Source organism: Oncorhynchus mykiss, chromosome 8, assembly GCF_057628025.1.
Source record: "Oncorhynchus mykiss isolate SJ-2025 chromosome 8, ASM5762802v1, whole genome shotgun sequence".
NCBI lineage: Eukaryota > Metazoa > Chordata > Actinopteri > Salmoniformes > Salmonidae > Oncorhynchus > Oncorhynchus mykiss.
Genome location: NC_143029.1, coordinates 5,826,225 through 5,839,147, shown reverse-complemented (window position 1 = coordinate 5,839,147; position 12,923 = coordinate 5,826,225). Strand labels below are relative to the sequence as shown.

The window sequence follows — 12,923 nt, the reverse complement described above, 5'->3', positions numbered from 1 at the left end:
ACACTTAAACAACACAATGTAACTCCAAGTCAATCACACTTCTGTGAAATCAAACTGTCCACTTAGGAAGCAACACTGATTGACAATACATTTCACATGCTGTTGTGCAAATGGAATAGACAACAGGTGGAAATTCTAGGCAATTAGCAAGACACCCCCAATAAAGGAGGGGTTCTGCAGGTGGTGACTACAGACCACTTCTCAGTTCCTATGCTTCCTGGCTGGAGAACGTTCTGCTGCCTGCAACATCCTCCAGCATGACTGGTTTGGCGGTGGGTCAGTCATGGTGTGGGGTGGCATTTCTTTGGGGGGGCCGCACAGCCCTCCATGTGCTCGCCAGAGGTAGCCTGACTGCCATTAGGTACCGAGATGAGATCCTCAGACCCCTTGTGAGACCATATGCTGGTGCGGTTGGCCCTGGGTTCCTTCTAATGCAAGACAATGCTAGACCTCATGTGGCTGGAGTGTGTCAGCAGTTCCTGCAAGAGGAAGGCATTGATGCTATGGACTGGCCTCCCGTTCCCCAGACCTGAATCCAATTGAGCACATCTGGGACATCATGTCTCGCTCCATCCACCAACGCCACGTTGCACCACAGACTGTCCAGGAGTTGGCGGATGCTTTAGTCCAGGTCTGGGAGGAGATCCCTCAGGAGACCATCCGCCACCTCATCAGGAGCATGCCCAGGCGTTGTAGGGAGGTCATACAGGCACGTGGAGGCCACACAAACTACTGAGCCTCATTTTGACTTGTTTTAAGGACATTACATCAAAGTTGGATCAGCCTGTAGTGTGGTTTTTCCACTTTGATTTTGAGTGTGACTCCAAATCCAGACCTCCATGGGTTGATAAATTTGATTTCCATTGATCATTTTTGTGTGATTTTGTTGTCAGCACATTCAACTATGGAAAGGAAAAAGTATTTAATAAGAATATTTCATTCATTCAGATCTAGGATGTGTTATTTTAGTGTTCCCTTTATTTTCTTGAGCAGTGTATATTATATTTAATTTAACCAGACATATATGCGCAGTAGTGATTTGGCTACAGTAGTGATGGGGGCTACAGTAGTGATGGGGCTACAGTAGTGGTGTGGCTACAGTAGTGATGGGGCTACAGTAGTGATTTGGCTACAGTAGTGATGGGGCTACAGTAGTGATGGGGGCTACAGTAGTGATGGGGCTACAGTAGTGATGGGGGCTACAGTAGTGGTGTGGCTACAGTAGTGGTGTGGCTACAGTAGTGGTGTGGCTACAGTAGTGGTGTGGCTACAGTAGTGATTTGGCTACAGTAGTGATGGGGCTACAGTAGTGGTGTGGCTACAGTAGTGATGGGGCTACAGTAGTGATGGGGCTACAGTAGTGATGGGGCTACAGTAGTGATGTGGCTACAGTAGTGATGGGGGCTACAGTAGTGATGGGGGCTACAGTAGTGATGGGGGCTACAGTAGTGATGGGGGCTACAGTAGTGGTGTGGCTACAGTAGTGATGGGGGCTACAGTAGTGATGGGGGCTACAGTAGTGATGGGGGCTACAGTAGTGGTGTGGCTACAGTAGTGATGGGGGCTACAGTAGTGATGGGGGCTACAGTAGTGGTGTGGCTACAGTAGTGATGGGGGCTACAGTAGTGGTGTGGCTACAGTAGTGATTTGGCTACAGTAGTGATGGGGCTACAGTAGTGGTGTGGCTACAGTAGTGATGGGGCTACAGTAGTGATGGGGCTACAGTAGTGATGGGGCTACAGTAGTGATGTGGCTACAGTAGTGATGGGGGCTACAGTAGTGATGGGGGCTACAGTAGTGATGGGGGCTACAGTAGTGATGGGGGCTACAGTAGTGGTGTGGCTACAGTAGTGATGGGGGCTACAGTAGTGATGGGGGCTACAGTAGTGATGGGGGCTACAGTAGTGATGGGGGCTACAGTAGTGATGGGGGCTACAGTAGTGATGGGGGCTACAGTAGTGGTGTGGCTACAGTAGTGATGGGGGCTACAGTAGTGATGGGGCTACAGTAGTGATGGGGCTACAGTAGTGGTGTGGCTACAGTAGTGATGGGGGCTACAGTAGTGATGGGGGCTACAGTAGTGATTGGGGCTACAGTAGTGATGGGGGCTACAGTAGTGATGGGGGCTACAGTAGTGATGGGGGCTACAGTAGTGATGGGGCTACAGTAGTGATGGGGCTACAGTAGTGGTGTGGCTACAGTAGTGGTGTGGCTACAGTAGTGATGGGGCTACAGTAGTGATGGGGCTACAGTAGTGATGGGGCTACAGTAGTGATGGGGCTACAGTAGTGATGGGGCTACAGTAGTGATGGGGGCTACAGTAGTGATGGGGGCTACAGTAGTGATGGGGCTACAGTAGTGATGGGGCTACAGTAGTGGTGTGGCTACAGTAGTGATGGGGGCTACAGTAGTGATGGGGGCTACAGTAGTGATGGGGGCTACAGTAGTGATGGGGGCTACAGTAGTGATTGGGGCTACAGTAGTGATGGGGGCTACAGTAGTGATGGGGGCTACAGTAGTGATGGGGGCTACAGTAGTGATTGGGGCTACAGTAGTGATGGGGGCTACAGTAGTGATGGGGGCTACAGTAGTGATGGGGGCTACAGTAGTGATGGGGCCTACAGTAGTGGTGTGGCTACAGTAGTGGTGTGGCTACAGTAGTGGTGTGGCTACAGTAGTGATGTGGCTACAGTAGTGATGGGGCTACAGTAGTGATGGGGCTACAGTAGTGATGGGGCTACAGTAGTGATGTGGCTACAGTAGTGATGGGGCTACAGTAGTGATGGGGCTACAGTAGTGGTGTGGCTACAGTAGTGATGGGGCTACAGTAGTGGTGTGGCTACAGTAGTGATGGGGCTACAGTAGTGATGTGGCTACAGTAGTGATGTGGCTACAGTAGTGGTGTGGCTACAGTAGTGGTGTGGCTACAGTAGTGATGGGGCTACAGTAGTGATGTGGCTACAGTAGTGATGGGGGCTACAGTAGTGATGGGGGCTACAGTAGTGATGGGGGCTACAGTAGTGATGGGGGCTACAGTAGTGATGGGGCTACAGTAGTGATGGGGGCTACAGTAGTGATGGGGGCTACAGTAGTGATGGGGGCTACAGTAGTGATGGGGGCTACAGTAGTGATGGGGGCTACAGTAGTGATGGGGGCTACAGTAGTGATTGGGGCTACAGTAGTGATGGGGGCTACAGTAGTGATGGGGGCTACAGTAGTGATTGGGGCTACAGTAGTGATTGGGGCTACAGTAGTGATGGGGGCTACAGTAGTGATGGGGGCTACAGTAGTGATGGGGGCTACAGTAGTGATGGGGCCTACAGTAGTGGTGTGGCTACAGTAGTGGTGTGGCTACAGTAGTGATGTGGCTACAGTAGTGATGGGGCTACAGTAGTGATGGGGCTACAGTAGTGATGGGGCTACAGTAGTGATGTGGCTACAGTAGTGATGGGGCTACAGTAGTGATGGGGCTACAGTAGTGGTGTGGCTACAGTAGTGATGGGGCTACAGTAGTGGTGTGGCTACAGTAGTGATGGGGCTACAGTAGTGATGTGGCTACAGTAGTGATGTGGCTACAGTAGTGGTGTGGCTACAGTAGTGGTGTGGCTACAGTAGTGATGGGGCTACAGTAGTGATGTGGCTACAGTAGTGGTGTGGCTACAGTAGTGATTTGGCTACAGTAGTGATGGGGCTACAGTAGTGATGTGGCTACAGTAGTGGTGTGGCTACAGTAGTGATGGGGCTACAGTAGTGATGTGGCTACAGTAGTGATGGGGCTACAGTAGTGATGGGGCTACAGTAGTGATGTGGCTACAGTAGTGATTTGGCTACAGTAGTGATGTGGCTACAGTAGTGATGTGGCTACAGTAGTGGTGTGGCTACAGTAGTGGTGTGGCTACAGTAGTGATGGGGCTACAGTAGTGATGGGGCTACAGTAGTGGTGTGGCTACAGTAGTGGTGTGGCTACAGTAGTGATGTGGCTACAGTAGTGATGGGGCTACAGTAGTGATGGGGCTACAGTAGTGATGTGGCTACAGTAGTGATGTGGCTACAGTAGTGATGGGGCTACAGTAGTGATGTGGCTACAGTAGTGATGTGGCTACAGTAGTGATGGGGCTACAGTAGTGATGTGGCTACAGTAGTGATTTGGCTACAGTAGTGATGTGGCTACAGTAGTGGTGTGGCTACAGTAGTGGTGTGGCTACAGTAGTGATGGGGCTACAGTAGTGATGGGGCTACAGTAGTGGTGTGGCTACAGTAGTGGTGTGGCTACAGTAGTGGTGTGGCTACAGTAGTGATGTGGCTACAGTAGTGGTGTGGCTACAGTAGTGGTGTGGCTACAGTAGTGGTGTGGCTACAGTAGTGGTGTGGCTACAGTAGTGATTTGGCTACAGTAGTGATTTGGCTACAGTAGTGGTGTGGCTACAGTAGTGGTGTGGCTACAGTAGTGGTGTGGCTACAGTAGTGATTTGGCTACAGTAGTGGTGTGGCTACAGTAGTGGTGTGGCTACAGTAGTGATTTGGCTACAGTAGTGGTGTGGCTACAGTAGTGATGTGGCTACAGTAGTGGTGTGGCTACAGTAGTGATTTGGCTACAGTAGTGGTGTGGCTACAGTAGTGATGTGGCTACAGTAGTGGTGTGGCTACAGTAGTGATGGGGCTACAGTAGTGATGGGGCTACAGTAGTGATTTGGCTACAGTAGTGGTGTGGCTACAGTAGTGATTTGGCTACAGTAGTAATTTGGCTACAGTAGTGATGGGGCTACAGTAGTGATGTGGCTACAGTAGTGGTGTGGCTACAGTAGTGGTGTGGCTACAGTAGTGGTGTGGCTACAGTAGTGATGGGGCTACAGTAGTGATGTGGCTACAGTAGTGATGGGGCTACAGTAGTGATGGGGCTACAGTAGTGGTGTGGCTACAGTAGTGATGGGGCTACAGTAGTGGTGTGGCTACAGTAGTGATGGGGCTACAGTAGTGATGTGGCTACAGTAGTGATGTGGCTACAGTAGTGGTGTGGCTACAGTAGTGGTGTGGCTACAGTAGTGATTTGGCTACAGTAGTGGTGTGGCTACAGTAGTGGTGTGGCTACAGTAGTGATTTGGCTACAGTAGTGGTGTGGCTACAGTAGTGATGTGGCTACAGTAGTGGTGTGGCTACAGTAGTGATTTGGCTACAGTAGTGGTGTGGCTACAGTAGTGATGTGGCTACAGTAGTGGTGTGGCTACAGTAGTGATGGGGCTACAGTAGTGATGGGGCTACAGTAGTGATTTGGCTACAGTAGTGGTGTGGCTACAGTAGTGATTTGGCTACAGTAGTGATTTGGCTACAGTAGTGATGGGGCTACAGTAGTGATGTGGCTACAGTAGTGGTGTGGCTACAGTAGTGGTGTGGCTACAGTAGTGATGGGGCTACAGTAGTGGTGTGGCTACAGTAGTGATGGGGCTACAGTAGTGATGGGGCTACAGTAGTGATGGGGGCTACAGTAGTGATGGGGGCTACAGTAGTGATGGGGGCTACAGTAGTGATGGGGCTACAGTAGTGATGGGGCTACAGTAGTGGTGTGGCTACAGTAGTGGTGTGGCTACAGTAGTGATGGGGCTACAGTAGTGATGGGGCTACAGTAGTGATGGGGCTACAGTAGTGATGGGGCTACAGTAGTGATGGGGGCTACAGTAGTGATGGGGGCTACAGTAGTGATGGGGGCTACAGTAGTGATGGGGCTACAGTAGTGATGGGGCTACAGTAGTGGTGTGGCTACAGTAGTGATGGGGGCTACAGTAGTGATGGGGGCTACAGTAGTGATGGGGGCTACAGTAGTGATGGGGGCTACAGTAGTGATTGGGGCTACAGTAGTGATGGGGGCTACAGTAGTGATGGGGGCTACAGTAGTGATTGGGGCTACAGTAGTGATTGGGGCTACAGTAGTGATGGGGGCTACAGTAGTGATGGGGGCTACAGTAGTGATGGGGGCTACAGTAGTGATGGGGCCTACAGTAGTGGTGTGGCTACAGTAGTGGTGTGGCTACAGTAGTGATGTGGCTACAGTAGTGATGGGGCTACAGTAGTGATGGGGCTACAGTAGTGATGGGGCTACAGTAGTGATGTGGCTACAGTAGTGATGGGGCTACAGTAGTGATGGGGCTACAGTAGTGGTGTGGCTACAGTAGTGATGGGGCTACAGTAGTGGTGTGGCTACAGTAGTGATGGGGCTACAGTAGTGATGTGGCTACAGTAGTGATGTGGCTACAGTAGTGGTGTGGCTACAGTAGTGGTGTGGCTACAGTAGTGATGGGGCTACAGTAGTGATGTGGCTACAGTAGTGATGGGGGCTACAGTAGTGATGGGGGCTACAGTAGTGATGGGGGCTACAGTAGTGATGGGGGCTACAGTAGTGATGGGGGCTACAGTAGTGATGGGGGCTACAGTAGTGATGGGGGCTACAGTAGTGATGGGGCTACAGTAGTGATGGGGGCTACAGTAGTGATGGGGGCTACAGTAGTGATGGGGGCTACAGTAGTGATGGGGGCTACAGTAGTGATTGGGGCTACAGTAGTGATGGGGGCTACAGTAGTGATGGGGGCTACAGTAGTGATTGGGGCTACAGTAGTGATTGGGGCTACAGTAGTGATGGGGGCTACAGTAGTGATGGGGGCTACAGTAGTGATGGGGGCTACAGTAGTGATGGGGCCTACAGTAGTGGTGTGGCTACAGTAGTGGTGTGGCTACAGTAGTGATGTGGCTACAGTAGTGATGGGGCTACAGTAGTGATGGGGCTACAGTAGTGATGTGGCTACAGTAGTGATGGGGCTACAGTAGTGATGGGGCTACAGTAGTGGTGTGGCTACAGTAGTGATGGGGCTACAGTAGTGGTGTGGCTACAGTAGTGATGGGGCTACAGTAGTGATGTGGCTACAGTAGTGGTGTGGCTACAGTAGTGGTGTGGCTACAGTAGTGGTGTGGCTACAGTAGTGATGGGGCTACAGTAGTGATGTGGCTACAGTAGTGGTGTGGCTACAGTAGTGATTTGGCTACAGTAGTGATGGGGCTACAGTAGTGATGTGGCTACAGTAGTGGTGTGGCTACAGTAGTGATGGGGCTACAGTAGTGATGTGGCTACAGTAGTGATGGGGCTACAGTAGTGATGGGGCTACAGTAGTGATTTGGCTACAGTAGTGATGTGGCTACAGTAGTGATGTGGCTACAGTAGTGGTGTGGCTACAGTAGTGGTGTGGCTACAGTAGTGATGGGGCTACAGTAGTGATGGGGCTACAGTAGTGGTGTGGCTACAGTAGTGGTGTGGCTACAGTAGTGATGTGGCTACAGTAGTGATGGGGCTACAGTAGTGATGTGGCTACAGTAGTGATGTGGCTACAGTAGTGATGTGGCTACAGTAGTGATGGGGCTACAGTAGTGATGTGGCTACAGTAGTGATGTGGCTACAGTAGTGATGGGGCTACAGTAGTGATGTGGCTACAGTAGTGATTTGGCTACAGTAGTGATGTGGCTACAGTAGTGATGTGGCTACAGTAGTGGTGTGGCTACAGTAGTGGTGTGGCTACAGTAGTGATGGGGCTACAGTAGTGATGGGGCTACAGTAGTGGTGTGGCTACAGTAGTGGTGTGGCTACAGTAGTGGTGTGGCTACAGTAGTGATGTGGCTACAGTAGTGGTGTGGCTACAGTAGTGGTGTGGCTACAGTAGTGGTGTGGCTACAGTAGTGGTGTGGCTACAGTAGTGGTGTGGCTACAGTAGTGATTTGGCTACAGTAGTGGTGTGGCTACAGTAGTGGTGTGGCTACAGTAGTGATTTGGCTACAGTAGTGATTTGGCTACAGTAGTGGTGTGGCTACAGTAGTGGTGTGGCTACAGTAGTGATTTGGCTACAGTAGTGATGTGGCTACAGTAGTGGTGTGGCTACAGTAGTGATTTGGCTACAGTAGTGGTGTGGCTACAGTAGTGATTTGGCTACAGTAGTGGTGTGGCTACAGTAGTGATGGGGCTACAGTAGTGATGGGGCTACAGTAGTGATTTGGCTACAGTAGTGGTGTGGCTACAGTAGTGATTTGGCTACAGTAGTGATTTGGCTACAGTAGTGATGGGGCTACAGTAGTGATGTGGCTACAGTAGTGGTGTGGCTACAGTAGTGGTGTGGCTACAGTAGTGGTGTGGCTACAGTAGTGATGGGGCTACAGTAGTGATGTGGCTACAGTAGTGATGGGGCTACAGTAGTGATGGGGCTACAGTAGTGGTGTGGCTACAGTAGTGATGGGGCTACAGTAGTGGTGTGGCTACAGTAGTGATGGGGCTACAGTAGTGATGTGGCTACAGTAGTGATGTGGCTACAGTAGTGGTGTGGCTACAGTAGTGGTGTGGCTACAGTAGTGGTGTGGCTACAGTAGTGATTTGGCTACAGTAGTGGTGTGGCTACAGTAGTGGTGTGGCTACAGTAGTGATTTGGCTACAGTAGTGGTGTGGCTACAGTAGTGATGTGGCTACAGTAGTGGTGTGGCTACAGTAGTGATTTGGCTACAGTAGTGGTGTGGCTACAGTAGTGATGTGGCTACAGTAGTGGTGTGGCTACAGTAGTGATGGGGCTACAGTAGTGATGGGGCTACAGTAGTGATTTGGCTACAGTAGTGGTGTGGCTACAGTAGTGATTTGGCTACAGTAGTGATTTGGCTACAGTAGTGATGGGGCTACAGTAGTGATGTGGCTACAGTAGTGGTGTGGCTACAGTAGTGGTGTGGCTACAGTAGTGGTGTGGCTACAGTAGTGATGGGGCTACAGTAGTGATGTGGCTACAGTAGTGATGGGGCTACAGTAGTGATGGGGCTACAGTAGTGGTGTGGCTACAGTAGTGATGGGGCTACAGTAGTGGTGTGGCTACAGTAGTGATGGGGCTACAGTAGTGATGTGGCTACAGTAGTGATGTGGCTACAGTAGTGGTGTGGCTACAGTAGTGGTGTGGCTACAGTAGTGATGGGGCTACAGTAGTGATGTGGCTACAGTAGTGGTGTGGCTACAGTAGTGATTTGGCTACAGTAGTGATGGGGCTACAGTAGTGATGTGGCTACAGTAGTGGTGTGGCTACAGTAGTGATGGGGCTACAGTAGTGATGTGGCTACAGTAGTGATGGGGCTACAGTAGTGATGGGGCTACAGTAGTGATGGGGCTACAGTAGTGATGTGGCTACAGTAGTGATGTGGCTACAGTAGTGATGTGGCTACAGTAGTGGTGTGGCTACAGTAGTGATGGGGCTACAGTAGTGATGGGGCTACAGTAGTGGTGTGGCTACAGTAGTGGTGTGGCTACAGTAGTGATGTGGCTACAGTAGTGATGGGGCTACAGTAGTGATGTGGCTACAGTAGTGATGTGGCTACAGTAGTGATGGGGCTACAGTAGTGATGGGGCTACAGTAGTGATGTGGCTACAGTAGTGATGTGGCTACAGTAGTGATGGGGCTACAGTAGTGATGTGGCTACAGTAGTGATTTGGCTACAGTAGTGATGGGGCTACAGTAGTGATGGGGCTACAGTAGTGATGTGGCTACAGTAGTGGTGTGGCTACAGTAGTGGTGTGGCTACAGTAGTGGTGTGGCTACAGTAGTGATGGGGCTACAGTAGTGATGGGGCTACAGTAGTGGTGTGGCTACAGTAGTGGTGTGGCTACAGTAGTGATGTGGCTACAGTAGTGGTGTGGCTACAGTAGTGGTGTGGCTACAGTAGTGGTGTGGCTACAGTAGTGGTGTGGCTACAGTAGTGGTGTGGCTACAGTAGTGATTTGGCTACAGTAGTGGTGTGGCTACAGTAGTGATGTGGCTACAGTAGTGGTGTGGCTACAGTAGTGATTTGGCTACAGTAGTGGTGTGGCTACAGTAGTGATGTGGCTACAGTAGTGGTGTGGCTACAGTAGTGATGGGGCTACAGTAGTGATGGGGCTACAGTAGTGATTTGGCTACAGTAGTGGTGTGGCTACAGTAGTGATTTGGCTACAGTAGTAATTTGGCTACAGTAGTGATGGGGCTACAGTAGTGATGTGGCTACAGTAGTGGTGTGGCTACAGTAGTGGTGTGGCTACAGTAGTGGTGTGGCTACAGTAGTGATGGGGCTACAGTAGTGATGTGGCTACAGTAGTGATGGGGCTACAGTAGTGATGGGGCTACAGTAGTGGTGTGGCTACAGTAGTGATGGGGCTACAGTAGTGGTGTGGCTACAGTAGTGATGGGGCTACAGTAGTGATGTGGCTACAGTAGTGATGTGGCTACAGTAGTGGTGTGGCTACAGTAGTGGTGTGGCTACAGTAGTGATTTGGCTACAGTAGTGGTGTGGCTACAGTAGTGGTGTGGCTACAGTAGTGATTTGGCTACAGTAGTGGTGTGGCTACAGTAGTGATGTGGCTACAGTAGTGGTGTGGCTACAGTAGTGATTTGGCTACAGTAGTGGTGTGGCTACAGTAGTGATGTGGCTACAGTAGTGGTGTGGCTACAGTAGTGATGGGGCTACAGTAGTGATGGGGCTACAGTAGTGATTTGGCTACAGTAGTGGTGTGGCTACAGTAGTGATTTGGCTACAGTAGTGATTTGGCTACAGTAGTGATGGGGCTACAGTAGTGATGTGGCTACAGTAGTGGTGTGGCTACAGTAGTGGTGTGGCTACAGTAGTGATGGGGCTACAGTAGTGGTGTGGCTACAGTAGTGATGGGGCTACAGTAGTGATGGGGCTACAGTAGTGATGGGGGCTACAGTAGTGATGGGGGCTACAGTAGTGATGGGGGCTACAGTAGTGATGGGGCTACAGTAGTGATGGGGCTACAGTAGTGGTGTGGCTACAGTAGTGGTGTGGCTACAGTAGTGATGGGGCTACAGTAGTGATGGGGCTACAGTAGTGATGGGGCTACAGTAGTGATGGGGCTACAGTAGTGATGGGGCTACAGTAGTGATGGGGGCTACAGTAGTGATGGGGGCTACAGTAGTGATGGGGCTACAGTAGTGATGGGGCTACAGTAGTGGTGTGGCTACAGTAGTGATGGGGGCTACAGTAGTGATGGGGGCTACAGTAGTGATGGGGGCTACAGTAGTGATGGGGGCTACAGTAGTGATTGGGGCTACAGTAGTGATGGGGGCTACAGTAGTGATGGGGGCTACAGTAGTGATTGGGGCTACAGTAGTGATTGGGGCTACAGTAGTGATGGGGGCTACAGTAGTGATGGGGGCTACAGTAGTGATGGGGGCTACAGTAGTGATGGGGCCTACAGTAGTGGTGTGGCTACAGTAGTGGTGTGGCTACAGTAGTGATGTGGCTACAGTAGTGATGGGGCTACAGTAGTGATGGGGCTACAGTAGTGATGGGGCTACAGTAGTGATGTGGCTACAGTAGTGATGGGGCTACAGTAGTGATGGGGCTACAGTAGTGGTGTGGCTACAGTAGTGATGGGGCTACAGTAGTGGTGTGGCTACAGTAGTGATGGGGCTACAGTAGTGATGTGGCTACAGTAGTGATGTGGCTACAGTAGTGGTGTGGCTACAGTAGTGGTGTGGCTACAGTAGTGATGGGGCTACAGTAGTGATGTGGCTACAGTAGTGATGGGGGCTACAGTAGTGATGGGGGCTACAGTAGTGATGGGGGCTACAGTAGTGATGGGGGCTACAGTAGTGATGGGGGCTACAGTAGTGATGGGGGCTACAGTAGTGATGGGGGCTACAGTAGTGATGGGGGCTACAGTAGTGATGGGGCTACAGTAGTGATGGGGGCTACAGTAGTGATGGGGGCTACAGTAGTGATGGGGGCTACAGTAGTGATTGGGGCTACAGTAGTGATGGGGGCTACAGTAGTGATGGGGGCTACAGTAGTGATTGGGGCTACAGTAGTGATTGGGGCTACAGTAGTGATGGGGGCTACAGTAGTGATGGGGGCTACAGTAGTGATGGGGGCTACAGTAGTGATGGGGCCTACAGTAGTGGTGTGGCTACAGTAGTGGTGTGGCTACAGTAGTGATGTGGCTACAGTAGTGATGGGGCTACAGTAGTGATGGGGCTACAGTAGTGATGTGGCTACAGTAGTGATGGGGCTACAGTAGTGATGGGGCTACAGTAGTGGTGTGGCTACAGTAGTGATGGGGCTACAGTAGTGGTGTGGCTACAGTAGTGATGGGGCTACAGTAGTGATGTGGCTACAGTAGTGGTGTGGCTACAGTAGTGATGGGGCTACAGTAGTGATGTGGCTACAGTAGTGGTGTGGCTACAGTAGTGATTTGGCTACAGTAGTGATGGGGCTACAGTAGTGATGTGGCTACAGTAGTGGTGTGGCTACAGTAGTGATGGGGCTACAGTAGTGATGTGGCTACAGTAGTGATGGGGCTACAGTAGTGATGGGGCTACAGTAGTGATTTGGCTACAGTAGTGATGTGGCTACAGTAGTGATGTGGCTACAGTAGTGGTGTGGCTACAGTAGTGGTGTGGCTACAGTAGTGATGGGGCTACAGTAGTGATGGGGCTACAGTAGTGGTGTGGCTACAGTAGTGGTGTGGCTACAGTAGTGATGTGGCTACAGTAGTGATGGGGCTACAGTAGTGATGTGGCTACAGTAGTGATGTGGCTACAGTAGTGATGGGGCTACAGTAGTGATGGGGCTACAGTAGTGATGTGGCTACAGTAGTGATGTGGCTACAGTAGTGATGGGGCTACAGTAGTGATGTGGCTACAGTAGTGATTTGGCTACAGTAGTGATGTGGCTACAGTAGTGATGTGGCTACAGTAGTGGTGTGGCTACAGTAGTGGTGTGGCTACAGTAGTGATGGGGCTACAGTAGTGATGGGGCTACAGTAGTGGTGTGGCTACAGTAGTGGTGTGGCTACAGTAGTGGTGTGGCTACAGTAGTGATGTGGCTACAGTAGTGGTGTGGCTACAGTAGTGGTGTGGCTACAGTAG

General features: G+C 51.1%; 1 protein-coding gene across 2 annotated transcripts in view; it reads left to right on the top strand.

Annotated features, from left to right (window-relative positions):
• The window catches only part of LOC110529166 (homeobox-containing protein 1), a 34,099-nt gene that overhangs the window by 3,151 nt on the left and 18,025 nt on the right, over positions 1-12,923 (top strand). The gene's annotated exons all lie outside the window — the stretch shown is intronic.